This window comes from Mustela putorius, unplaced genomic scaffold, assembly GCF_011764305.1.
Source record: "Mustela putorius furo isolate JIRA1106 unplaced genomic scaffold, ASM1176430v1.1 tig00003890_pilon_pilon_pilon, whole genome shotgun sequence".
NCBI lineage: Eukaryota > Metazoa > Chordata > Mammalia > Carnivora > Mustelidae > Mustela > Mustela putorius.
In genome coordinates, this window is record NW_025422039.1 from 1,005,713 (window position 1) to 1,032,692 (window position 26,980).

Here is a 26,980-nt window from a genome sequence, read left to right on the forward strand (position 1 = left end):
AGAGAGAGAGCGAGCGAGCACAGGCAGACAGAATGGCAGGCAGAGGCAGAGGGAGAAACAGGCTCCCTGCCGAGCAAAGAGTCCAGTGTGGGACTCGATCCCAGGATGCTGAGATCAAGACATGAGCCTAAGGCAGCTGCTTAACCAACTGAGCCACCTAGGCGTCCCCAATGTATCAAATATTCTTAATTTGATCGCTCAGTTTCTGAACTTCCTCCTCCCCTGAAAGTTTGCATCTGAGACAAATGCCTCACTGACCTTACCTTAGCACAGGACATGTGGATTTGGGGTGTGTGTGTGTGTGTGTGTGTGTGGTGGGTGGAGGCAGAAAGTGGGGCACGCACAGGGAAACATAATGCTCGATGTCATGCTTTCCTATTGAGTGGCTATGATACTACTTTATGGAACAACTCTGATTCCACATTCACAGTGTTTAGGAATGTGGTCATGGATTGAGGGCAATGCCAATGATTCATACTCAAGCTGGGTGCTCTCTCTTGGCCACCAATTCTTGCAAGTGTGTGAAGGGGTTCTGAGATCACCTGAGCAATCTTTTGAACTCACAGCTCTGGAGCCAATCAGCTTCAGATGGCATATGCTCTGCTCACAGCAGATCAGAGGGCTGCAGACCACCCTCTTCATCGAGAACCTTCTAGCTTCCTCCCATGGAACCCACACACAACAATGGTCAGGGGCTCCAGATATTGTACTCACCAAACTCACAGCATGGTTTTAGATATAGCTGGCTAATTTATTAAACACACCAGGGAGATGTGGACAAACACTGTTATTTCATCAGCATTGTGTACGCTGACACAAAAATGTTTGAATGGAGTCAGGGTTAGTGGACGACAAAGATCATACTTTTTTTTTTTTTTTTTTTGTCATCTACAAGCTGCTTCAGAGTGGGGGGGGGGGGAAGCATTGCAACCAACTGGTAACAAGGAAGTCTACTTATTTAGAGCGAGCTGCCACAAGGGCATCTGCTGTCCTAACTCATGTCTTGGCAGAGACCCAGAGGCAGGCGGGTACATCCCAGGTGTTTGGCTAGGATACGTACTTGGCATTCTCTGGTTGGTCCTGACTTGGCAGAGGGGTCAAAAACCAGGGAGGGAAGCCGTCAGTAATCAGATGAACAGTAATCAGATGAACGGGGAGAACGAGGAGACACGGTGAGAAACAGTCAGGCTGAGAGAGTGGAGGAGCACTGTGGTATAGTCAGCCTTGTTCACAGCACAGGAACAAACCAGAGCCTCCAAAACAGAGCTCTTTGCCTTGTCATAGACCCTTTCTGTTTCCACCCTGATGCAGCCTGACCAGCTTATTGTGCCGGACAGGACACTGACCCATGATGGAGAACATTGTGTGTGTGTGTGAGTGTGTGTGTGTTGGGAGGGTAGTCCCTGCAAACGGGCTGCAGGTCCTACATGACGTCAGGGTCTGCCACAGTTAGGTGTGGGCGTGGTCTCAAAGTGCAGGATACCGCACGTACACATACACGTACACACACACACACACACACACACACACACATGCATACATGGTCTTCTGTGCTTCTCCCAGAAGCCGTTGTAACTAGCTTGAAGAGTCTCACCTGCGTTCGGAACAACCCAGTGCTCTGAGCATTGCTTTCCTTTTATGCTTGTTCTATTTTAAAAGAAATAGTGACTCTTAATCTCACAAAACAAACTGAGGGTTGCTGGGGGGAGGGGGTTTGGGAGAAGGGGGTGGGATTATGGACATTGGGAGGGTATGTGATTTGGTGAGTGCTGTGAAGTGTGTAAACCTGGTGATTCACAGACCTGTACCCCTGGGGATAAAAATATATGTTTATTAAATAAAAAAAAAAAAAAAAAAAAAAAAAAAAAAGAAATGTCCTGAATTCTTATGTTTTTCTTAAATGACTTAGAATAGAAGGAATTACAGTTGCATATTCATAAAGAGGAGAACAAACGGGGTCATCAAGTGGGTTTTCAGAATGACCATTCTGCAGCCTGGTCTGTTCATTTGTGTGAGCTGATGCGACCTCACCCAGCCACCCCGCATGGTCCCTCTCATTACACATGCTTTGGAGTAAGGATGCTCTGCTGCCCTCTCAGAGCTCACAAACCCATGCACAAAGGCAGGCATGCTGGTTGTGAGTAAGCTTTTATCAATCTATCTTCTGCTTTGCAGGCCCTCAAAGAAATTTGACATTGGAAATTACTACTCACTGACCTGTTTTAAAAAATACTATGTCTCCACAATGCGATATCACCTCACACCAGTCAGAATGGCTAAAATCAACAAGTCAGGAAATGACAGATGCTGGCGAGGATGTGGAGAAAGGGGAACCCTCCTACACTGTTGGTGGGAATGAAAGCTGGTGCAACCTCTCTGGAAAACAGCATGGAGGTTCCTCAAAATGTTGAAAATAGAATTGCCCTATGACCCAGCAATTGCACTACTGGGTATTTACCCTAAAGATACAAACGTAGTGATCCAAAGGGGCACGTGCACCCGCATGTTTATAGCAGCAATGTCCACAATAGCCAAACTATGGAAAGAACCTAGATGTCCATCAACAGATGAATGGATCAAGAAGATGTGGTATATATACACAATGGAATGCTATGCAGCCATCAAAAGCAATGAAATGTTGCCATTTGCGACAACATGGATGGAACTAGAGCGTATCATGCTTAGCGAAGTAAGTTAAGCGGAGAAAGACAACTATCATATGATCTCCCTGATATGAGGAAGTGGTGATGCAACATGGGGGCTTAAGTGGGTACGAGAAGAATAAATGAAAGAAAATGGGAGTGGGAGGGAGACAAACCATAAGTGACTCTTAATCTCACAAAACAAACTGAGGGTTGCTGGGGGGAGGGGGTTTGGGAGAAGGGGGTGGGATTATGGACATTGGGGAGGGTATGTGCTTTGGTGAGTGCTGTGAAGTGTGTAAACCTGGTGATTCACAGACCTGTAACCCTGGGGATAAAAATATATGTTTATAAAAAACAAAAAAATTATACTTAAAAAAATACTATGTCTCCTTGATGATATAACAGGTATCTTAAAATTTAATGTAGGGATAATCTTTCAATCAATGTCCTCATTGTAATGCAACATCATCTCATTATCTTTTTAACTTTAAGTTTTTTCTGTGCCTCCCATTTAGCAGTGTCTTAGAATCTAGTTACTACAGAAATCTACGGTCTTTTTCTGGACCACAAGAAACCAAATATTCATTGCTGGGAGGAGGTGTGAGGAGACAATAAAATATCTATGAGCTCAAGATTTAGTCCTGGACAGAATAAGTGATGCTTGGTGACAGTGTAAGGAGCTCAGAAAGGCTGCTTCTCCAGAGAGACACTTGCGAGCCTGATGAAAATTAGCAAAGACAAGCATTCAGAGTCTCTGGATTTGGTCAGAAGGCAATAAATTAAGGAGCATTTGTTTATTGCTGTCTATTGATGCTCAGGCTGGCAGAGGTGGTGGCATGCAACCCACCCTTCTGCCTGGCAGAAGAACCTTCCAGAAGGACCTACCAGCAGGCTCAGCAGTCTAGTGGTGGTTCCCATCTCACCCACTCTGCAGGCAGGGGCAGGGGAGGGGAACTATTCCTACTGGATTCAGGGCCCAAGAAAGTCTGAACACCCCCTTACCACAGCTCTGGGCTGCAGATGACCAACGCGGTGGGAGTTACCCCAATAACACCGCAGTGGTTGAGTATCGGGAAGTCAGTCACTGCTGCAGACCCCATTGCCAGAATGAAGGTCCTATACCACAGGAGTCTCTCCACAGACACACACAAAAATGGGATTTGACAGAATCCGACACTCTTTCATGATAAAACCCTCTACCAACTGGGAAAAAGAAGAAAATTTCCTCAGCTTAATAGAGGACAGCTACACACACACACACACACACACACTCCAAAGAAAATGCCATAGTTGGTGGTGAAAGCCTAAGTGCTTTTCTCCTGAGATGAGGAACAGGGCAAAGTAGGAGATCTCACACTATTCAATACTGTATTAGTGATTCTATCCTGGGCAATTAGGCAAGTGAAAAAAAGGTACAAAGCTTGCTGACTAGAAAGGGAGAACAAACAAAAAACTGTCTTTCTTTGCAGAAGACATGAACTTTTATGCATAAAAATCCCAGAAGTCCAACATGAATCTGTTAGAACTAATGAGTGAATTCACCAAGGTTTCAGGAAACTGAGATCAACAAAACAAAATCAATTGCATTTCCACACATTAGCAATTAACACTCCTAAAATGAGATTAAGAAAATAATTCCATTTACAATAGCATCAAAAACAGTAAAACACTTCGTGAATAAAGAGAAACACAGGACTTGTATACTGAAACCACAAAACACGATGGAGAGAAATCAAATGCCTAAATAAATGTAAGGAAATTCTGTATTTCTCAAAGGATCAATAGTATTAAGGTAACAATATTCCCCCAGATGACCTACTGATTCAATCCACTTCCTGCGTCTGGTTGCCTTTTCTGCAGGAATCCCCAGTACAGTCCCTACAGAGCCTGGAGCCTCACTCAGGGCTTGATCTCACGACCCAAGCCGACATCAAGAGTCAGATGCTCGGCTACCTGAGCCACACAGGTGCCCCATTTTTAGATTATATCATAATAAACCTTTTTTTTTTAAAAAAAAGAAACAGATTAGAAATGGGTATCAATAAATAATGACTAAAATACATTTTCTAAAAAATTTTACTTGAACTTTTTTTCTTAAGAGACATATAGTTCATATACGTAGCACTCTTCAATCACCAAGAACATCACCCCCAGACCTTGGAATCCACTCATTTACTGTCTTTCTCTACAGATTTTTCTGTTCTGGACATTCATATAAATGGGATATGTATCCTGCCTTTTGTGACTGGCTTCTTTCACTTAGCACAGTGTTTTAAACCAGCTTCCATTTTTAAAATGCCTTTAAAAGAAAAAAAGTAAATGTTCTCATTTTGGATCAAAACAAAAGTAAACACATGTCATTTTATATAATTTGAGAAGTATGGGATAAAATTAAATTTGACCAAAAAAGTGACAATTAATGAAAATCCTGTGTTGGAAAATACAGAACTCAATTTTCACAAAATTATTTTAACAAATGAAATATTGTCCCGTGTTATATTTTTGTTTTTCTTTGAAGATGATGTCATGGGCATTTTCCTAAATAAATGTTCTTTTATGTCATCCCTATTTTGGTATAGTTGGTAGAGAATAAATATGATTTTATGCTTGAAGATGATTCATTTTTAATTTATCCTGCATTAGGCTATTTCACTGAAAGTTCCTGATGGACCTGAAATGTCTTGTCCACAAAAACCTCACACAATCTTTGGTAGTGTTCTGAATGTGCAGATAACTAATCACACTTATAGTCACAGAGTTATTTCCAGCTCTTCTGAGATATATTTTCTGGTTCAATCTTGACTCCATGAGTCAAGATTTCAATTTCCAGGCCTAAAATTCATATGTTCAGAGATGACTTATTGGAGTCAGGGACAGATTGGAAGAAAATGACCGGAGATCTTGGGATTTCTCTTTCTTATGAAACTGTCCATTTGTCCATTGAAAACAACAGAAGAGCAGGTCAAATGCTCCAAACACAAGTGGGAGTAAGTCTTCTCCAATCTGCTTGCCCTGTTGACAAGCTGGGGCAGGGGGCAGGGGGCAGGGTTTTAACCCTTTCCTGTTGTTCATGTTGTAGGGTGATAGTATGGAAGTCAGGATATTTTCTGAATGACTGTAAGAAAAACAATTAAGTCTCCTTAAAAATATGTGTTCTTTAGGGACAGGACACGACACAGAAATGACAAAACCCAGTGCCAGGCCCCAGCACTGAGCGGCCGTCACCATGGTCCATTGTGCCATGTAACCAGCGTGAATTGTGGAGGGATATTTCATCTTTTATCAGTCCCTCCTCAAAAGATTTCTACTTCATTCCCAAAATGTAATGAAAAGGCTCTGATTCTCACAATGTCTCAATCCATGGGCCATTTGTGAAATGATTTAAAAGACTCTAAAAATTAAGTATTGGATAGATAGAATACAGAAAAATATGCAAACCCACTATGTGCAATAAAAAAATACAAGATCATAATTCTTAGAAGGAAGAGGCCTGTAACATGAGTCCTACATCCATCCAGGTTTGTTCCCAAAGACATTTTCTTGGCTGGCATTGGGATGTGGGGCTCCAGTAGGAACAGCGATCTCATTACCAGAATGAAAATGTCCTCAGAACAAGAGGTGGCCAGGGAGGCTGGGTTTGGGAGTGCAGTGCAGGGGGCCTGGGCAAGCAGAGGAAACTTTTGATCTCTGTGCAGAGATTCTGCTGAAGTCTAGGGCCAACACTGTGTGGCACAGGCCAGGAGAAAAATGCTGGGACTGCTAGGTACTCACTGTAGGGAAGCTGGAGCTGGCAGTATTTGTCAGAAAAGGCCACAGCAGTGCCAAGGTTAGGGTCGATCCTGAGTGCTGAGGCTTTGGGGAAGACATCTGGCATTCAGTTGAGACCCCAGAAGGGCTCCAGTCTAGGGCTGGTCTTCACACACTTGGAGTAAAGGCAAATCTGAAGTTAGTGTACCATTAGAAAGCAAACCCAAGGTCTACCTAAGGTCATAGTGATCGGGGGATGGTCTTCCTGCTTTCCAGAATTAAAGCCAACACTCACTTGAGAAAATGTACTATCTCTGCTGTCTTGTATACAATGTAAAATAATAGATTTCCATGGAACAAAAAATCCTGACCAATCACTGCCAAGATGAAATAGTACATAGAAAAGGACAGAAAAAAGTCTAGATATGGGAAGGAACAGTCTGCTTTGCTCACCAAGGAGACTGATGTGTGCTAGATCCCAGGACCCCAGGATGGTGACCTGAGCTGAAGGCACATGCTTAATTACCACCTGAGGCCCCCAGACACCCCTGTAGCTGGAGAGAGCTGGTAGACAGAGGTCTGCTAGGACGTAAAGGTTAGCCTGCACCATCAATCAGCTGGACTTACCTGACATTTTATTGGCTGCTCCACAGAACAGCAGGACACACAATCTTTTACAGTGTGCCTGGATGTTCACCGATACAGACCATATATTCTGGGTCACAAAACAAGCCGTAACACATTGAACATAACTGCAGTCACATTAAGTATATTCTCAGACCGTAAAGGAACTGGACTAGAAACCAGTAACAGAAAGATGATAGAAACATCTCTTCAGAATAGAACAAGACACTTCTAAATAATCCATGGGAATAATCAAATCTCAAAAGAAATCAAAACATATTGTTAATTACATGAAGAGGAAAATACAGCTAATTGAAACCTGTGATGCATCACCAAAGCAGTGCTTGGAGGAATAGTATAGTATGTGTGTATATATATAGTATATATAGTATATGTATGTATAATGTATAGTATTAACCTTTGGCCTTAAATCAATAATCGTAATCAATATTTCTCACCAATTATTTCCAGAAACTAGAAAAGGAAGAGCAAAACATGCAAAATCAAGCAGAAGGAATCTGTTTAAAAGCAGGGAAGGGGAGCTCCTGAGCGGCGTCATGGCTTCGGACATGTGACTCTGGATCTCGGCTCAGGTCAGGATCTCAGGATCCCAAGATCAGCCCCGCATGGGGCTCCACGCTGAGCAAGCAATCCGCTTGAGATCCTCTCCCCCTCTCCCTCTGTCCCTCCCTCCAAACTAATCAGGAGAACAACACCAACCAGGAAAGGCACAGTGAGAACTTAGCTCCGTCCTTGCTTGGAGCACAACAGAGGAGGCACGGGTATGTTTTCTCGGTGAGGACAATGCCTTAGAGTTCAAGGGAACAACCCAGATCAGATGACCTGTGGAACGAATTTCATAAGAATGAAAAAAAATCCAAAAACTGATTAGTGATTTGATGACCATGTCAGCCCCGAAAGCCAGTTAATCTGCCACACCGTCTGCCCCCATGGGGGCTGCACATCCTTTACCGAGTCCTAGCACCTGTCTGTGGGGCTTGGCGCGGACCTCCCGTCCTGTAGGAAAATGGTCTCTTGACCCCCAAATTTGTGCTTCAGAATTCTCCCCAGCGCCCTTTATCCTGCAGCAAATGTTAGAAATTTCAGAAACAGATGAGACAAAGTGCCCTGATGAGCCCTGGCTGTGGTATGGAAGTGATGAGTCAATTAAATTCTGCTCCTGGAACTAATATTACATGGTAAGATGACCAGCCAGAATCTAAATAAAAACTTGAAGGAAAAAAAGAGAAGGAAGGTAAAGGTGCTAACTCTGGTTTGTAATCAGAAGCCGTTTCGGAGCTGACTCCTGATTATGCTTTCCAAGAGATACGCTCTTTGAAAGAACCATTATTTTTCTGTTTATGACATAAATCAAATAGATTTTCTTAAGATTGATAGATTTTTTTTTTTTTTTAAGTTGTGATCATGTACTCTTGGTGCAGAGATCTTCACGTAGTTTGGACTTAAAGGAAGAAATTAAATATAGCTACAGATTTCTGTATAGCAATTTAAAGTTAACTGTGCTTTTCCCCAAAGAAACATATTCAGTATAAACTTACTCAAAAATCAAGAAATTGAGGCTGAGAGAAATAACGTGATTTGTTATGGATAAGTTAGGACTTGAATGAAGTTTTCCAAAAAAAAAAAAAAAAAAAAAAAGAAAGAAAGAAAAAAGAGAAAGAAACCCACACTATTTTAGTAACACCATTCTTCTGGTTCTCAGATGAAGGAAACTTCAATGCTTAATGCTATCTTTTTAAAAAAACTTGAGTCGTTTACCCATGATTTAAAAAAAAATAAATTATTTAGAGGCACCTGGGTGGCTCAGTCGTTAAGTGTCTGCCTTTGCTTTGGGTCATGATTAGGGTCCTGCACCGGGCTCCCTGCTCAATGGGAAGGCTGCTTCTCCCTCTCCTGCTCCCTCTGCGTGTGCTCCCTCTCTCAATGTCTTGTCTCTTTCTGTCAAATAAATAAATAAAATGGGGCAGCTGGGTGGCTCAGTGGGTTAACCCTCTGCCTTTGGCTCTGGTCATGATCTCAGGGTCCTGGGATGGAGCCCTGCATGGGGCTCTCTGCTCAGCAGGGAGCCTGCTTCCCTCCTCTCTCTGCCTGCCTCTCTGCCTACTTATGATCTCAATCTCTCTCTGTCAAATAAATAAATAAAATATTAAAAATAAATAAATAAATAAAATATTTTTGATTGAATAATGTAAAACTTAATAATTAGTAAATTTTTTTGGTATCTCTGAACTGGACTCTGCACTAGGTTTTCTGGTTATCTGTGTGTAGAGATCACGCTGTTTGAAATATCCCGTCCTGTGTAAATGAGATCCCGGGATTTTCACACACACTAGGCCCTAATGCTCCTGGGGGCCTCTGGGACCAACCACAGCTGGATCTGCAAAGCAACTCCATGACTCAGGTTAGAGACTCTCTGCTGAGCTGTGTGTTTGCGCTTGGTGGAAAAGCTTTTCCTTGTTGGGGTTGGCCAACCTCTTCCATTGGTTTGTGGCTCTTGCTTCTGGGGACACTCAAGAAAGGGCAGCTAGTTATACTGGTCCTTTGTAAACATAAGCTGAATAAAAAACTAAGGTTGGAGGACAGTCATGTTACAAGCGAACTCAGCCAGACCGATCATCTAAGACCAGTGGACAGGAAGAGTCCTTTCCATATACGTTTAAATGAGTCCAATAGCACTGGAATGTTGTAAAGATGTTCTGTGTCCACTAGTTATGGATTTTTGCCACTTTTTTTTAAGTTTGTTTATGACATAATGAAGTTAACTGTGATATAAGTTTACTGAATGGTGACATTGCCCAGGGATGGTAGGAAGCACAATGTAAAGAAAATTTATCTGAACATGAAGTAAGCTGAAGGAGAGGACATGTCCTTTCCCTGTTACATTAGAGCATTATTTCATCAGCATTGTTAATGTACAAGGATCATTTATTTTTCTAAGAATGTGGTTGACTTTGCTACTTAGTATATGCATAGAGCCCAGATTCTGTGAAGTTATATGTTAATTTACAGAACTGAGTCCTCTAGAAATGCAAGTGATTTCTAAGTTAAAAGGGATAGTCTGCTTTATTACTTTATTGTCCCATAGGATATTAGCTTGCTTTACATCTAGAAGTCATATTATGACATACTTTTGAAAGATGGTTAAAAACACCCATTCCCTCAAACACCATCAAGGCTGCTGTATGACACCATATGTTCCTCACTAATGAGTAGACAAAGTCTTCTGCATGTGCCCATCCTACATATTTGTGGTGCTATATTTTTAATATTTTGAGTTTACACTGATAACAGAAAAGTATAAAATCGTGCTAGGTCCAGTTTGTACTCTGAAGAATTTAAGAAGTAGAAAAGACCCTGCAATTGTTTTTCCATGAATCTATCAGATATCAGATATAACACATATATATATTCCCTGAATATATGTTATATCCCTATTTCTATCTAATATTTTCCAGAATATTCAGTGACCCCTTTATGAGTGCATAACTATGTAACTGTGCAGGGGAATTTTAATCACCTGCATTTTTTTGCAGAGTCCCATAGTTTATTTTTTGAGAATATTATATCCAGTGAAAGGATGCTCATGCCAGAGAAAACAACAGGAGAAGTCAAGTATATGACACATATTGCTTTGTTCCAAGAAGGAGTAGAGACATTTGTCATCCCTGGTTCAGACTCTTCTGGAGGGAGTTTCCGAATATGTATAAATCATCTGGAATAATCTGCACCCAGAGCAGTGCATTGCTCTGGCAATGACAGACGCCTCCAGAAGTTCGGGGCACCTGCCGCCTGCCACTTGAGCTTAATATTTATGAACCTGGTGTTCTTTCAAAGTGAGAACAAAGCAGCTAACCACGATTTCTCACCTTCCTTTTTCACCTTCCCAAAGATAAAGGACCTGGTTGCTGAGGGCTGGACATTTAAAGGTGTATTTCTTTATTAACTTCACAGTTTCACTGAATGGTGTTTTTCCTGAGAGTTAAAAGAAAGTTGGATTTTTCCCCCCAAAAGTGAAGGTCAACAAATCCTTCTTACTGAGAGAGGAAACTGCATGTCCCTTTGTTCTCAAGAAATCACTTTCATGGGCTCCGTGATAGAAATCGCCGTGGAGCCTTTTGTGATTGTTGTCAGCAATGGCATCCATCTTGGTGCACCTCCTTCGGTACCTGCCCATGGAGGGGACAGTGGATGTGTTGGCTCCTATGGGTGACACAGAGGATTCGTGGTGCACAGGGGCTGTGCTCAGACACTCACAGGGACACCCCCATGCAAATGTCTCCTCCAGAGAAGCCTGCTTCGGGCACCCAGCCACACTGGACTCCCTGACTCTGCCCCACCGACCCCTCCCCGCATCGCATCTGCAACTTCTCCCAAAGCAGCCAGCAAGCCCAGGTCCCTGGAGGGCTCTCCCTTTCTGTTTCCTGTGGCTCTGGGATCAACACTCTTTGTCACCTAACAGACAACATTTTGAATACCATTGTTTCCTATGTTTTGTTTCTTTCTGGTTTCCCCTGAGAGGGTAAATCTGTTCCTTGTTACCCCATCTTGGTCCAAAATGTTGTGTCTACATATTGTGTTGCCTTCCTATTGCATTTGTAACAAACTACCGCAAAGTAGGTATTTAAAATAACAACAATGAGTTACCTTCCCGTTGAGGAGGTGTTGGTAGGACTGTTTTTCCCTCTGGTAGCTCTGGGGGATAATCTGATTTCTGGACATTTCCAGCTTCTAGAGGCTGCCTGCATAGTTGGGTTTGTGATCCCTTCTTCTGTCTTGAAAGAGCTTCATTCCAACCTTGGATTCCCTCATCCTAGATCTTTCCATGACTCTGACCCAACTGGCTCCCACCTCGGACATCCAGGATAATGTCTCCAGTTCAAAATCCCTAACTTAACTACACCTGCAAACCCCTTTGCCGTGGAAGGAACCATCCCTAGGTTCTGGGCATTAGTATGTGGACAGCACGGCAGGGGGGTAGGCATTATTCTATGTTGTGCCCATTGCCTCACATAATCCCACAGCCACTCTGTGAGCTTGAAAATATTTTCATTTTACAAATGGAAATATATACATTGTTCTTGTTTTTGGTTAATTGCTATTCATGGTTCTGTTACACTAAGATTAGGACACTTCTTTCTGGAGGGCTGACCATAGTGCCTCACTTAATCAAATTAGCGAGTCTCCATAATCCTCCATAATCAGCAAGTCTACACTAACAGCCTGTTTGCCTTGTTTTTTTCTGAATTTAGGTTACTCAGTTATCCAATTACACAAAATAGGTTACTTAACAGCAGGAAAAGATTTATTTTGATATATTTCCTCTCACATTGACCCAGTATAAGCATACACATAATAATCTGTGACTGTGTCTTGAATGTAAAAAACAAAAACAAAAACAAAAATTAGCTATTTTTTCATGACCCTAGTGCTTTAGACTAATGAAAGATTTTTGTTTTATTTTTCTATCGTATGAATCTCTTTATTATGTCCACATGCTGTTTTAGAGTACAGAGAACTATATGTCTTTTAAGGCTTTTTGTATGCATGTTCATGAGGATATCTGTCCACAGTTTTTGTTCTGTCTTTCTGGTTTCAAAATCAGAGTAACCCTGCTTTCATAACATGACTTAGGTGGTGTCACGTCCTCTTCTGTTTACCTGCAGGGACTGTATTCACTTCATTTCTCGGTATTTGGTGGAATTCTCTCATGAAACCATCTGGATACGAATATTTCTTTTTTGGGAGTTTTACATTAGAAATTGGATTTATTTAGTAGTTTCAAGCTCTTCAAATTATCCTTTGGTATATTGGGTGAATTGTGCTTGTGCTTTTTTTTTTTTTTTTTTTTTTTGAGAGATTCATTCATTTTTATCTGTCAAATTTAATTGTGTAGGGTCTTCCACATTATTTCTTTATTACACGTTTTAATGTCTGCAATGTTTGTAGTCATTACCCCCGTCCAATACTTGATATTGGTACTTGGTACTTTCTCTTTTTTATTGTTCATTTTTCCAGATGTTTGTCAATTTTGTTGATCTTTTCCAAGAACCAACTCCTTGTTTCATTGAATTTCCTTGTAATTTTCCTGTTTGCAATCACATGAATTCTCGCTCTTTATTATTTCCTTTTTCCTGCTTGCTCTGCTCTTCCTTTCCTTGGCTCCTGAGATGTGAGCTGTAGATTTCTGACTGAGACTCTCCTTTTTCTAACATAGGCCTTTCGTCTTAGGATGCTGGCTATTGGCTTTGCTCTCATTGGTCTCTCGGATTTCAATGTGGTATGTTTTTCTTCTCAGTCAATCATATTTTCTGCCTTGTTCCTTCCTGATTTCCTCTTGGACCCACGTATTATTCAGAAGGGTGCTATATAGTTTCCAAGTGTTCAGAGAATGGCCTGTGATTTTTGTCATGGAGGTCAGATTTTACCACAGCCGGAGAGAACCCTGAAAAATGCCGATTATTTTTGAATTGTTGAGATTTACTTCATATCACAATATATGGATTATCCTGGTATATGTCCTGTGAGCTGTTGGGGAAAAAACATGTGTATTCTGCTTCTGGGTAGATTGACCCTTTTATCATTATTTAACGTCCCCATCTCCAGGCATTTCTTCTTGTTAAGTCTGCCCTATCTGATACTAATACAGCTACTCTTTTCCTTTGGTTAGTGTCTGCATGGTATAGCCTTTTCTTTTTAACGTGCCTGCATTATTATATTTAAGGGGAGTTTACTGTAGGTGGCATACAGTTGATCATGCTTTCTAACCCACCTGCCAATCTTTGTCTTTTAATTGAGCATTTATAACCATTTATACTAACATCATCTTGACATGTGAGGGCTAAAATCTGCTTTTTGATTTTTTTTGTGTGTTTGTCTTTGCTTTTGCTTTCTTTTTTCTGCTCTCCCATGGTTTACATGAATAATTTCTAGACTCCATTTTGATTTTCTCAGTTTTCTTTTAGGCTTTTTTTTTTATTATTAATTTCTTTTCAGTGTAACAGAATTCATTGTTTATACACCACACCCAGTGCTTCATGCCATATGTGCCCTCCATAATACCCATCACCTGGCTCCCCCAACCTCCCACCCCCCACCCCTTCAAAACCCTCAGATTTTTTTTCATAGCCCATAGTCTCTCATGGTTCACCTCCCCTTCCAATTTCCCTCATCTCCCTTCTCCTCTCCATCTCCCTATGCCCTCCTTGTTATTTGTTATGCTCCAAAGAAGTGAAACTGTATGATAATTGACTCTGCTTGGCTTATTTCACTCAGCATAATCTCTTCCAGTCCCGTCCATGTTGCTACAAAAGTTGGGTATTCATCCTTTCTGATGGAAGCATCATATTCTATAGTGTATGTGAACCACATCTTCCTTATCCATTCATCTATTGAAGGGCATCTTGGTTCTTTCCACAGTTTGGTAACCGTGGCCATTGCTGCTATAAACTACTCATAGTGTTTTTAAGTTTATCCTTTTGCACAGCTCCCCTGGTCTGCGGTAGGTGATACATGGTCTGTAATAACTCCTAACAGCCTACTGGTGGCACCATGTTATCTGTCCAGAGGGAATGCAGAAACATTCTCCTTTTCTCTTCTTGTAATACAATTGCCAAATATTTCTTCTACATATATTAAGACTCAAACAATTATAATATTTTGTGTCAACAATTAAACACGATTCAGAAAATCCAAGAGGAGAAGGAAACCCTTTTGTGTGTACTCATATTGTTTGTTGACCATTCCCCTTTTTCTTGAGGTTTCAAAATTCCAAATGACAGCATCTCTTTTCTATTTAGAGAGCTTCATTCAACATTCTTTTAGGGTAGGTCTGGTGGTGACAAACTTTCTTAGTTTTCTTTCATCTGAGAATATGTTGATATCCCCTTCGTTCCTGAGGAATTTTTTCATGGTATATGTGCTTCCAACAGAGCCGAGAAGCCCAGAGTCTACAGAAAGGGTCAGACAGCGAGTCAGCTGGGTCAAGAATCCCCTACCTGGTGTGTTGAGATTGGCTGAGCAATAAAATGTTAAGAATCCTGGGGAAAGATGGTGTTTTGTATAATAATCTGGCCCATTTTTCCTGGCTTTCTTTTGGATAAAGAAAATGAAGCATCCCATTTAAACACCCGTTTAATGGTGTGAAGCATTGGAAAAGGTAGAGGGGAGTGTGGGGACAGAGGAGGGCAAGGGCGTGCGCCTGCCTGGAAATGGGAGCGGCAGTCTTGAATGATGCGAGGGTCAGGTTATGAAAAATTTTCGATGTCTGGAGAGCAGGCATGCTACGTCACTAATTGAGGGGCAGGGACACAATCTGTGAATGCCACAATACAGCTTCTCACAGAAGTGGTGCCGGTATGTGGACCTCCGTGTCACGATAAACCTTAGACCCCAGTACTAGGAAAAACTGTGTTTCCTTCGATCAGCGGTTGTTATCATCTCGGGGACAACTGAAAACTTCTGATTCTTTTCTCTTCCATTCAGTTCTCCAGGAAACTCAGCACTGAATCGGCAGCCCATGGTCATGTTCACGTGTACTTTGGGGCTTGCTTTCCTATGTCCTCACTCTGATTTTTTTTAGAAACTAGTTCACCCTCCATTTAAATATGCTCAAATTTCCTTTAACATATTAGTGTGTATATGGTACTTTCGTTGTTGGGAAAAGATAAGGATATTAACTCTAAATGCACCCAGGTATTTTAATTTCCCAGGGTAGAAACGGATTGAGTTTCACACGCTATTGCCTATGGGAGCGACAGAAAGGAAACGATGGTGTTTTAGGATGGCTCGTCTGTGGATGAGAGCCAGGGGGAAAGGAGAAGCCTGCCGGCTCAGCATGGGAGCTTTAACTAAAAGATGCCCCTCATGGCTGTCTTCTGGTGAAATGATAAGGGGGCTGCAGCTGCCCTGAGAATGGTCACCCATGAACTTGCCTCGGTCCTCTCCCATCCTGCGGGAGATTGGACTTGAGCACGAGATAGCCTATTGAGTGACAGTTGGCTGTCTCCTTTCCGATGTCCACGCAAAGGCAATGGTTGCTGTCTCGCTGATCCATGGGTCACCGCCAACAGACATGTGGAAAGTGCTTGCTGTACCCCAGTGCATGTCCCCCCCCCCCCACCCCACCTAGGGACTCCTTAGAAGTGACCCTTGTGTGTGCCTCCTCCTGGACCCAGAACCAGGAACTCATTGTTGTGTTTGGGTGACTCCTTAAACTTTCTGGGCCTCCAATTCTTTCTCCCCATGCTTGCAGTGGTCTCCCAGTGACCTTCCAACTCCAAATGTAGAAAGATGAACGTGCCGCTTGCTTTCTCCTGAGAACTGCTCGCTGGGCACACAGCCAAAGTAACATTCTGCGTATTCTCTATTTTTTTAAACATATCAATAATATTTCATGCTCTAACTCCCTTATGTCTTGAACGTATTGAGCACAAGAAAATTAGAGGTTGTCAAAATAATTTTTTCTCTGCATTAGGCTGTAGCTTCTTCCAAGGTCCAGTGTCATCACGCATTGATACTCTTGGCCTTGAATTGCATTTCAGGGAACACTTTGTACTACAAAGCCCGAAGAAATTTCTGAAAGACCTTATCTTTCTGGTCACTTAGCCACAATTATTTCAGAAGCCAGCAGGCATATTTACAAAAAAATCTATTGCAGATGGTGTCTATATAGAGAAGATTTTTTTTTTTTTGTCTTCTTGCTTTATCTGCTCCCCCCCCCCCCAGCTTGTGTCATGCCAGTGGCCCTGTTCCACAGACGGGGAGTCCATCCCAGTGCTCATTGGCTCATGAAGCTCGTGCTTTTCAAGATGAAGGTGTCAGTGAGGGAGTGAGATCAAGTGTTCTCACATTTGTTGAATTCTGCTCTCTGTTCATACCATTATACATTTTTTTGTCTGTTCTGTTATATCAAGAACAAATCTGTGGCCTTTAATTTTATGACATATTGACTTACTTGGACATTACAAGATTTGATTTAAAAAGTGCCACTTGTGGGGGCTCCTGGGTGGCTCAGGGGGTTAAAGCCTCTGCTTTTGGCTCAGGTCATGATCTCAGGGTCCTGGAATTGAGCCCCACTTCGGGCTCTCTGCTCAGCAGGGAGCCTGCTTCCCCCTCTCTCTCTCTGCCTGCCTCTCTGCCTACTTGTGATCTCTATCTCTCTGTCAAATAAATAAATAAAATCTTTTTTAAAAAAGCGCCACTTGTGGATGTGTGGGTGGTGCATCAGTTCAGTAAGCAACCAGCTCTTGGTTTCAGCTCAGGTAATCATCTTGGGATCCTGAGATGAAGCCTCATGTTGGGCTCCTTGCTCAGGAGGCATCTGCTTCAGATTCTCTCTCCCTCTCCCTCTGCCCCTCCCACTCTCTCTTTCTCAAATAAATAAATAAATATTTAAAAGATAAGTACCTTTGGTTAGAGTACTTTACTTTCATCTATAAAGAGTTGTGTAATTTGACTTCTTCTACTTCTCTATAACATCTGGTTTCATGTCCTTTAGAATGAGGACAAGGAAAGGCCTCCTATTTAAATCAAAAGCAGTTTGAATTCTTCTTTTATAATATGTAACATTATAGATTATCTGGTTCCAAACTCCAATCTTTGGATAAAGAAAATGAAGCATCCCATTTCAACACTTGTGCCAAATAGAAAATGTGTCATAGCCAAAATTAAAATTCATAATAGATTGAAAAATGTTCACAGTTCTATTTTTAAAATTCAAACAATATAGAAAACTATAGGGAATAACTTAAAAAGGAATTATTCTGAATCCCATCCCTCAGAAGTCATTTACATTTGCTGTATTGCATTTCAGATGTCTGTTTGCATGGGTGCATCACGGTACAGAGAATGGGTAATTTTATTTACGAGTTCACTGGTCTTATTAAGAGTTGTAGAAGTCATCTTACATGAACAGAACACTCGTCACGTACCTAACTATAAATGAACTCTTAAATTTCAGTTAAACATTTCTTCAACACAATATCCATTAGTGCCCAAAGTATTTCTACAAATTATGATAAAAATTTTTGATGAATAGTAATAGGATGGAGTCCTTCTCTTGTTTACAATTTCAAATAAATTGAAAAGTTTTAATTATGGCAAAACACACATAACAGAAAATACACCAAACAAGCGTGCTCCTGTGCAATTCTGTGGTGTTAAGTACATTCGCTTCTTTGTGTAAAACTGAGCCTCTGGCCCATTAAGCAACAACCCCCAACCCCCTCCTCCACACTCTTCCATCTCTGTGAACCGTCTATTCTCAGGACTTCATGGAAGCTGACTATTTTGCCTCTTTCTGACTCTTTTCATGTAGCAAAACGCCCTTGAGAATCACCCATGCTGATGTGTATGACAGGATCTTCATCCTGTTCGAGGCTGCGTGGTCTCCCGTTGTATGGATAGAGCACGTCCTGTTCATTCACTCATCTGTCGATGGACACTTGGGCACTTCCAGCTCCTGGCTACTGTGAGTGATGCTGCTGTGACCCTGGGTGTCCAGATCTCTCAGGACCCTGTGGTCAGTTCTTTGGTATGCACCCAGGAGCATAACTACCAGAGCGTGAGGTAGTTTCATTTTATCTGAGGAACCACTGCACTGTTTACACAGCAGCTGCCCCTTTGACACTCTAGCTGACGTGGACGAGGGTTCCAGGGCCTCCTGACTCTTGCTGACACGTGTTTCGTTTCCTGTGCTCTGCTCAATGCGGCCGTCCTAAATGGCATGAAGTCTATCTCCTGGTGGATTGGACTGACATCTCCCTAATGACGGGAGAGGCTCCTGGCCATCCATATACACTCTTCAAAAAAATGTGTACTCAAGTTCTTTGTCCATTTCTTTAACATTTCTGGGGGTTGTTACTGTTAAACAAATTCCTTATAGAATCTGCATATTAATCTCTCATGTGATTTGCAAATGTTTTCTCCCACACAATAAATTGCATTTTCACTCTGTGGATTCTGTCCTTTGATACACAGAAGTTTTTCATTTTAATGTACTCTGGTGTGCTATTTTTTTTTCTTTTGTTGCCTGTTTTTGTTCTTATTTTTGTTTTTTGGTGTAGAATTGGGTCTCATTTTAAGTACACACTATGACTTTAGACTGTATTTATTGACTTCTTAAGAGGACAAACGGGCTTTTAGCATGCTTGGACTCTCCCCACTCCAGTATCTACTGGTTCTGGATGGTGGCATGTACTCTCTTTCCTGACCCTACATCCCACAGCTTCACAGAGGGGCTCAATTATCTATTCGAGTGTGTGCAAGCTTGGTACATGACCCCTTCCTTCTTCACTGTCCCTCCAAGGCCTTCATCTTGATTTGTCTCAAATCCTTGGAGTTGGTGTCCCATATGACTTCCAGAAGAGTCCCAGGTGTCAAATTCTGCCCCCACACATAGACCCCATGGCCTCAGGACAGCTTGGTACCTAGGGGACCCTTCCTTTTCTCCTTCAACCTTTCTGAGCCTGGTTTGCATTTGTGTCTTCTGGAGGATAAGCTACAAAATACGACTTATACAATTTAGGTGACTCTGTAGATGAAAACTGCCATTGCATAATATAAAAATAAACGGTAAAATTCGAGTTAATATTTGAAATTTATATTTTTTACTCAGAACAATTTTATCCAGAATTTGTAGTTATTAAATTTAACAGAATTTTTTCCTTGTTTTTCTTTCTTTCTTTCTTTTTTTTTTTTTTTAAGAAAAGGTCCTCCATTTTCATTTGGCATTAGCTCCAACAAGTCAGGTAGCTGACTGTATGTGTCAATATGTGTTTTTGGGGGAGCACCTGTGTGGTTCAGTCAGTTAAACATCTGCCTTTGGTTTGGGTCATGATCTCAGGATCCTGAGATCCCACATTGGGCTCCCTGCTCAGTGGAGAGCCTGCCTCTCTCTCTCTCTGCTGCTCCCCCTGCTTGTGTGCACTCTCCCTCTCTATCAAATAAAACAATAAAATCTTAAAAAAAATTTTTTAATTAATTTTTTGTAAAAGTAAAATATTGCATGAATTTATTTTTTACATGTGTTAGCTAATTTTGATGGTTTTTAAATTGTTAATTATAATACTTTCTCATTTCATGTTTTACACATTCTAGTTCCAAAATTTCCCACATGTTTATTTTCATAATATACATTTTACTTCCATAGGTTCACACATAATTTGATTTTTTTGGGGAGATGTAGATGTGTTGATCTTAGTAAAAAAAGAAAAAAAATTCTCTGAAACCTCTTTGTTCTTCTCTGTTGATTTGATTTTTCCTCACCGTGTCAGAACCCACCACACGTCGTAGCTGCGGTGCTCAGAGTCAGATTCTCGCCAACCCCACGGCTTCCATCTATGCTTTTCTGCTTCGCAGGAAGCCCACGTGAGAGTTTGATTTTTGTCTCTTTTTAAAAAAGATTTTTATTTATTTATTTGACAGAAAGATGACCAGTAGGCAGAGAGGCAGGCAGAGAGAGAGAGGAGGAAGCAGGCTCCCTGCTGAGCAGAGAGCCGGATGTGGGGCTCGATTCCAAGACCCTGAGATCATAACCTGAGCTGAAGGCAGAGGCTTAACCCACTGAGCCACCCAGGCGCTCCTGTAACCTGTTTCTAATACGTGAAGTGAGTGGAAGGCTCTTGTCAAGCAGGAGTCTGCCAGGGCACGCGTGTGTCCCCTGAAGTTTCCCCCGTGCCTGCGTGTGTGTCATTCATAGGCAAATCCTAAACACGATTTAAAGACAGGTAAGGAAGAATAAACACGGGCAAGAAGAGTGTAAGACCCTGAAAAGGAAAGAGGGAAGGACAACTGTCAATCGAGCAGTGGGAAGCCGCAAAGTCAAAGCAGACATGAGACGACTCGGGCTGAGGGCTCCCGAGACTCGCGCAGTACGAGGACTTGGAGGAAAAAATCAAAATAACTCAGTGTCCTCAGGAGCGCCCGGGGTCCGGCAGCCCTGGGAGCACCTCCGCACGACAGCCGCTTCACCCCCACGTAATCGCTGTAAAGGCAGATCCCAGCGACACCCACAGCTGCGGATGGGGTCCCGGCCCTGAGCCTCCACCCGGCCCTGCGCCGGCACCGGCCGCGGCGCCTGCGGCCCAGCAGCACCAGCATCTTCTCCAGGGGCCTACCCTGGGCCGGAGCGCACCCGCCAGAGCCTCCCTCTCGGGGTCCAGAGGCCGCACGGCGCCGGCCTCTGCTCCGGGTTGAAGCGCGGTCGGCCTCCTGGAAGAGGACGTGCTGTTCACCCGAAGCATCAGCACGTCGTCCTGTTCTTTGTCTTCGAGTTCGAGGTGTTAGGACACAGCCTTCTGCTTCGGAAGAGCCGGCGCGAAGAGCTCCGGCGCTGGCGACTCACCGGAAACTAGCCTTTTAGAGAAAAACAGCAGAACAAAAGCCCAGTCAAATCTTGCAGTTACCACAGTCTCCTCCAGGACACAAGTCAACTAATGGTGCCAGAGCCAAGCAGAGTCCGGCTTAAATAGTGACGACGGTTCCACAGCCAAGACCTCGGCTCTGGTCTCCACCCCAGATCACAGCAGCTCTGTCCTCTGCGCTTTCCGTGGGGGTGGAAGCCAGCTTGTCCGTGCAGTTCCGACCACACAGCAACTTATGCACAGACTGTGCCATCATGGCTTTGTGGTAGGACCGGATCAGCCCATCTATAGCTTCCAGATGATAAGCTGACATAAAATGTGTTCAGAAACCTGGACTGTCATGATTAAGAATTACAAGAATTTAGCCTACAGAACATTTCAGAAATATGCCCTCCTTTTGTATCTGTCGACCTGGAAGGGGATCTGTCTTGCAGATGCTTTCACCACAGAAACTCCTACAGGGGCACAACCCCACAGGTGTGCCTTCTGGGTAAGCACCCGCCTCTCCCAGTGCAGGAGGAGGACCCTCATCCTGGGCAGCTTGGCTTCCACCACGGAGCGGTTCCCAGGGCAGGACCATGGCTCCTTTGGCTGGGCTTCATGTCCACAAACACTGTCTGTATTGTCTGTCTGTCTGTCTGTATTCTGGTTTTCATCTCCAGTCGAGGTTACCAGCCAACCACAGAAATATCTTCTAGAGACTGAACGGGGACCTCGTCCTCACCAACCTGACATCTGTGTCCCAGGACTGGCCCAGAATGCCGGCTCACACTCAGGATCCGCGCACTGTTTTCACTCTGTAATTACCTTGTGAACATCACAATTATATACAGATTCATGTGCAATTGTTCATTTAAACATATCCCAGCATTTGTACTCTTGTTTTGGCTTCAACAACTTTTTGGTTATTATATTGTAGCTATAAAATAATGGAAGAGACCTGGTCTCCTTGAGCTTCAGGAACGCGTCCGTTCCCTTCATTCCTCTCCTGCCTGGCCTCAGTGCCCTGTGCTCTTAGTCAGCATGTGCTCTGGGTGTTCCCAGCAGGGGAAAGAAGCGGCCAATGGAAGGACCCTTCGAAGGAGCCTCACCTGGAGGAGGAACCCGTCCTGATCCTGGCTCGTGGCTGGGCTGAATGAACCACACCGTGCTTGCTGAGGCACCATCAGAGTCTTGGTAGGCGACAGCGGCTTCACGGCAAAGATGGCCTCTGAGATGGCTCCTGCAGGACTAAGGGATTTCCAGTGAGAATAGCATTCTGGAAGTCAAGCATTCTGTCACCTGCTGCCACATTGCTACCGGGAAACCAAGGACTTCAGTAGACTGGAAGCGCCTTGTGTGTTTCTGATGACTTTAGTTGAAAGCCCGTGCCCCGAAATAAACTGAAGGCTTTTTCACAGACTGTCTTAGGCCAACCTGTGACCAGTACAGGGCAAGCTTCTTTTTTCCCATTAGCTGCTCTGCAGGGGTGACCAGAGTCCTCATGGGGTCCCCAGCTATGCCCTTGATGGGGGACCCCTCTGCCTGAGGACCTGTGAGGTGGGGAGAACAGCCGCTGGCCCGGTCAGGCTGCAAGGATCAGCACCATCGCCTTGCAAGCAGAGCTATGTCCTGCAGGGCTCCCACACTCAGTTTCTCCCTGCACTGGCAGAACCCACGGGGAAATCATTCCATTGTGAGGATGCTGTGTGACTTGGTGGCCAGGGTGACCACGTGCGTGTGTGCTGGCCACACTGTGGTCTGAGGAGAGCTGCCAGGGCCAGGTCAGGCAGAGGGGATGCCTGGGACAGATTGCCAACAGGGGCAAGTTTATACGATGCAGGCAGGGGCAGAGGAGGGGCGGGGCTCTGGACTTCTTCTAGAAGACTGTGAATCTTCCGCCTTTTCAGGGATGGTGCACACAGCACTGGTCCTGTGGCAAATGTGCCCCTGCACCTGCAGCCAAACTGTGAGCAGGCACTTCCAGGGGACCTGCCCATCTCCACAGAGGGCTGTGCCTTGGGCAGGAGCTTGACCTCAAGCAGGAGTAGTCACCGAGACTGCCAGCACTCCAGACTGCCTCTCTCTTTTCAGACTCATTACCTTTAGTTCTTTTGCTGACTTGGAGAGGTCACGCTGATTAGCTTTAACTTTATATGAGAAAATCCAGCTAGAAGTTACAAGGCTGGCCCAAAGTTGTGCCAACAGGGAGTGGCAAAGCCAGGGCCCACGTGTTCGTCCGCTCATTGATTTACTGGCTCAGGTACTCACTTAACAAAGCTGGAGAGCCTACTGTGTTCTCAGCATTGTTCCGTGCCCTACAAGCACAGTAGTTCCAGCAGACAGTAGTGTGAGCAAGTCTGCAGCTTAGGCCAGCTGCGCGGGCTGCAGAGAGACACTCGGGATTTATCAGTCTTTAGATTATCTTCAGGGCTACAAAGCTGAATGAGATTTCTGAGAGAATGAATGTCAATAAAATAGAAAGAAGAAGCGATCACAAACCTGAGCCCTTGGCCCTCTGAGTCCTAGAGGTCAGGGACACGGGGAGAAAGCAGCACAAAAAAATAGGACGAGTGACCAGTATGGGAGAGAGAAGCTAAGAGAAGTGTCCTGGATCCAAGGGCACTTGGATTCCAAGTCAGGGAAGAGTGCCAAAGAAGAGACTATACTCTTCAGCCCAGATGGGGCTAGCCATTCTAGGAAGGCTTGGGGAGCCATGTTGGACTCAGTAATGTAGAGGTCAGTGTGACCTTGACTAGACCAGCTTCAAGGGAAGTGCCTGGGTCAGGTTCAAGAATGGTGAGAAACAACAACCACGTGTTCCTCTGTTGCTTTTGCTGTCGAGGAAGAGAGAAATAAGGACATGGGACAGGAGCGGCAGGGGATGTGACAAGACAAGAGGAGAAAGGGACACACATTTGACTTCTTGTCTGTGTCCTCCCCAGGTCTGAAGAGGAAAAACATTCAGAGAGGGAGGGGAACTTCCCAGGGGGTGAGAGAGGAGGGCTGAGGGGCTGACCTGACAGGCTCATGGACGTTTTGTCTGCCATATCTGGAGGGAAGACAGGTTGGGGCCATGCCGTTGAGCTCAGCTTTGACAATGTTTAATCTGATTAATTTCTATTTTCTTAGAACTCAAGCAGTTTAATTCTGAAGGAGTTTGTCTTTCGAGACCAGCTGATGGATGGTCCTAATTTGGTTTTCCTTTAGAAAGCTTATTGCAAGGTTCTCCATGATTTGGCCATAATTTAAAATTTTCCAGAACATCAAGGTCATCAGTGATTCGGTGAGACAATGGGATTGTGTTGTGACACATGAAAGTTTATGGCATGCAACTACATAACACTTTGTTATTTTAATAAGGGAGAAGGCAGTGGCGTGTCGCATGATTAAATCAGCAAGGAAATGGGATTTCTAACTATCTGATATTTACTCCTTCACACTCCAATGTGACAGCCCCATTTTTCACTCAAATAATGAATGATTGTATACAAGTCTAGATTCTCCAGAGAAACAGAACCAATCCAATACGTAGAAAGAGATTTATTGTAAGAAATTGGCTCGTGCTATTAGGGGGGCTAAGAAGTCCTAAGATCTGCAGTCAGCGGGCTGGAGACCCCAGAGAGCGGACAGTGTGGTCGGGTCCCAGCCTGAAGCCGATGACATGAGTTCCAGTCCGAGCCCAAACTCAAAGGCAGGACGAGGGTGGCATCCAGCTGAAGGCAGGCAGGCAGAGGAAGCAAGTTCTCTCCTCCCCCACATTTTGTTTGTCTATGCAAGCTTCGGATTGGAGAATGCACACCCACACTGGAGAGGCTAGTGTGCTCTAGCGGTCCCACACTAATCTCACCCAAAAGCACATCCCAGACCACCCAGAATGAGAGTCACCCCCAAACCTGGGCACCCTGTGGCACAAGAGCATCCCAGATGAGTACTTACTAAAATAAATAGGAAGTGCTCACTTTAGAGAAACGGGTGTCACTTATTAGGCAGCAAAACCATCCAAGGTGTGGAAAATAGTCAGAAAATGGTTAGTAGAAAATCCTAACAGGGAACAGTTGTGGCTCACGTTTGGTGTGTGCAGACATATTATACAGAAGAAACAACAGAAGGGGAACCTCTGGAAATTAAGACAAGAAGATCTCATGTTGGGAAATACATTAGTTTGCTAGGGCTGGCATAACAAATTACCAGATTGGGCGATTTGAATGACCAAACTTTTTTTCTTACAGATTTGAAGGCTGAAAGTTCATGGTCAAAGTGTTGGCAGGTTTGGTTTCCTCCAAGGGCTGTAAGGGGAGGGTCTACTCCAGGCCTCTCTCCTTGGCATGTCTGTGACCCCTCCTCACTCTGTGTCCTCACGCACATGTCCCCTGTCCATGCGTGTCCCACAGTCCCTGTGTGTCCAAACTTCCCCTTCTTACAAGGAAACCAGGTGGATGGACAACAGCTCCCACAATGGCCTCTTCTTAATCAAATATTTAAAGGCCTCATCTCCAAGCACAACCCCATTCTGCAGTACTTGGGGTTAAGACTTCAATATATAAATATTTGGGGGGAATATGGTCAGCCCATAACAGGAAGTGTATTGACCCTCTGAGGTTATTAATTTTTTGATAGGATTTTTTTTTAAAAGACAGCCAGCAGGACGTAGAATGCACCCGTGAGCAGTGAGGGGGCAGGGATAGAGAGAATCTGAAGCAGGCTCCACACCCAGCACAGAGCCCGACATGGGGCTCGATCTTACCTGAGATCACAACTTGAGCTGAAGTCAGGAGTCGGACACTCAACCTTTGAGCCACCAGGGGCCCCGGATAGGGACTTCTCTGGAGGCTACTTCCCAATGACCTCTACCTCACAGTTAGGAAATGTACAGTTTATGACATCGAGATACTCTTCTTGCATTTCTTCTTGGTCCCTGGTCGGCGATGGCAGAGCTCCTCGCTGCGTGTCACTACATGTGGCAGCTGTTAAATATGTCCACACAAGGTTGACACTCTAAAGGGGATGAGTTGACACTCAATCCTCAAGGTCCTGAGACCTTGAGCGTGGGCTGAGCTTACTGCCTCACTTCAAACCAACAGAGAATGGCAGAGACAACAGTGCCGCATCAAGTCGCGAGGCGCTGCTGCGTCTCCTTTTCTGTCCTCCCTCACCCACTCTGAGGCCCTGTGGATGTTGTTTCGGAAGATGACTCGAGGTTGTTGTGGAGGTGGGGGAGGACGTGTTGTCGCAAATGTCACATGGAAACCAACACCTGGCTGCTGGCTTCGGGGACACACGCTGACCACTGATCTGGCAAGAGCCGTTCTCGTGGGGCACCGGAAGACTGACTGGAGTGGGTTTAAGACAACGAGGACGGAGCAGATCTGGAGACAGCTGGTACAGACCACTCTTTCGAGAAACTCTGGTGCAGTGGGGAGCAAAGCAGGCCAGGACTTTAACTGAGGAAGGGGGCCCCCAAGTAGGGCTTCATTCATATCCTGGAAAGCAGGAGATATAATCCTGCACTCGGATGCTCTTGGAAATAATTCAAAGAAAAGTGAAAAAATTGCAAGAGGAGAGAATGGTAATTGCTAATGGCCCTTTGTCCTTAAATACTGT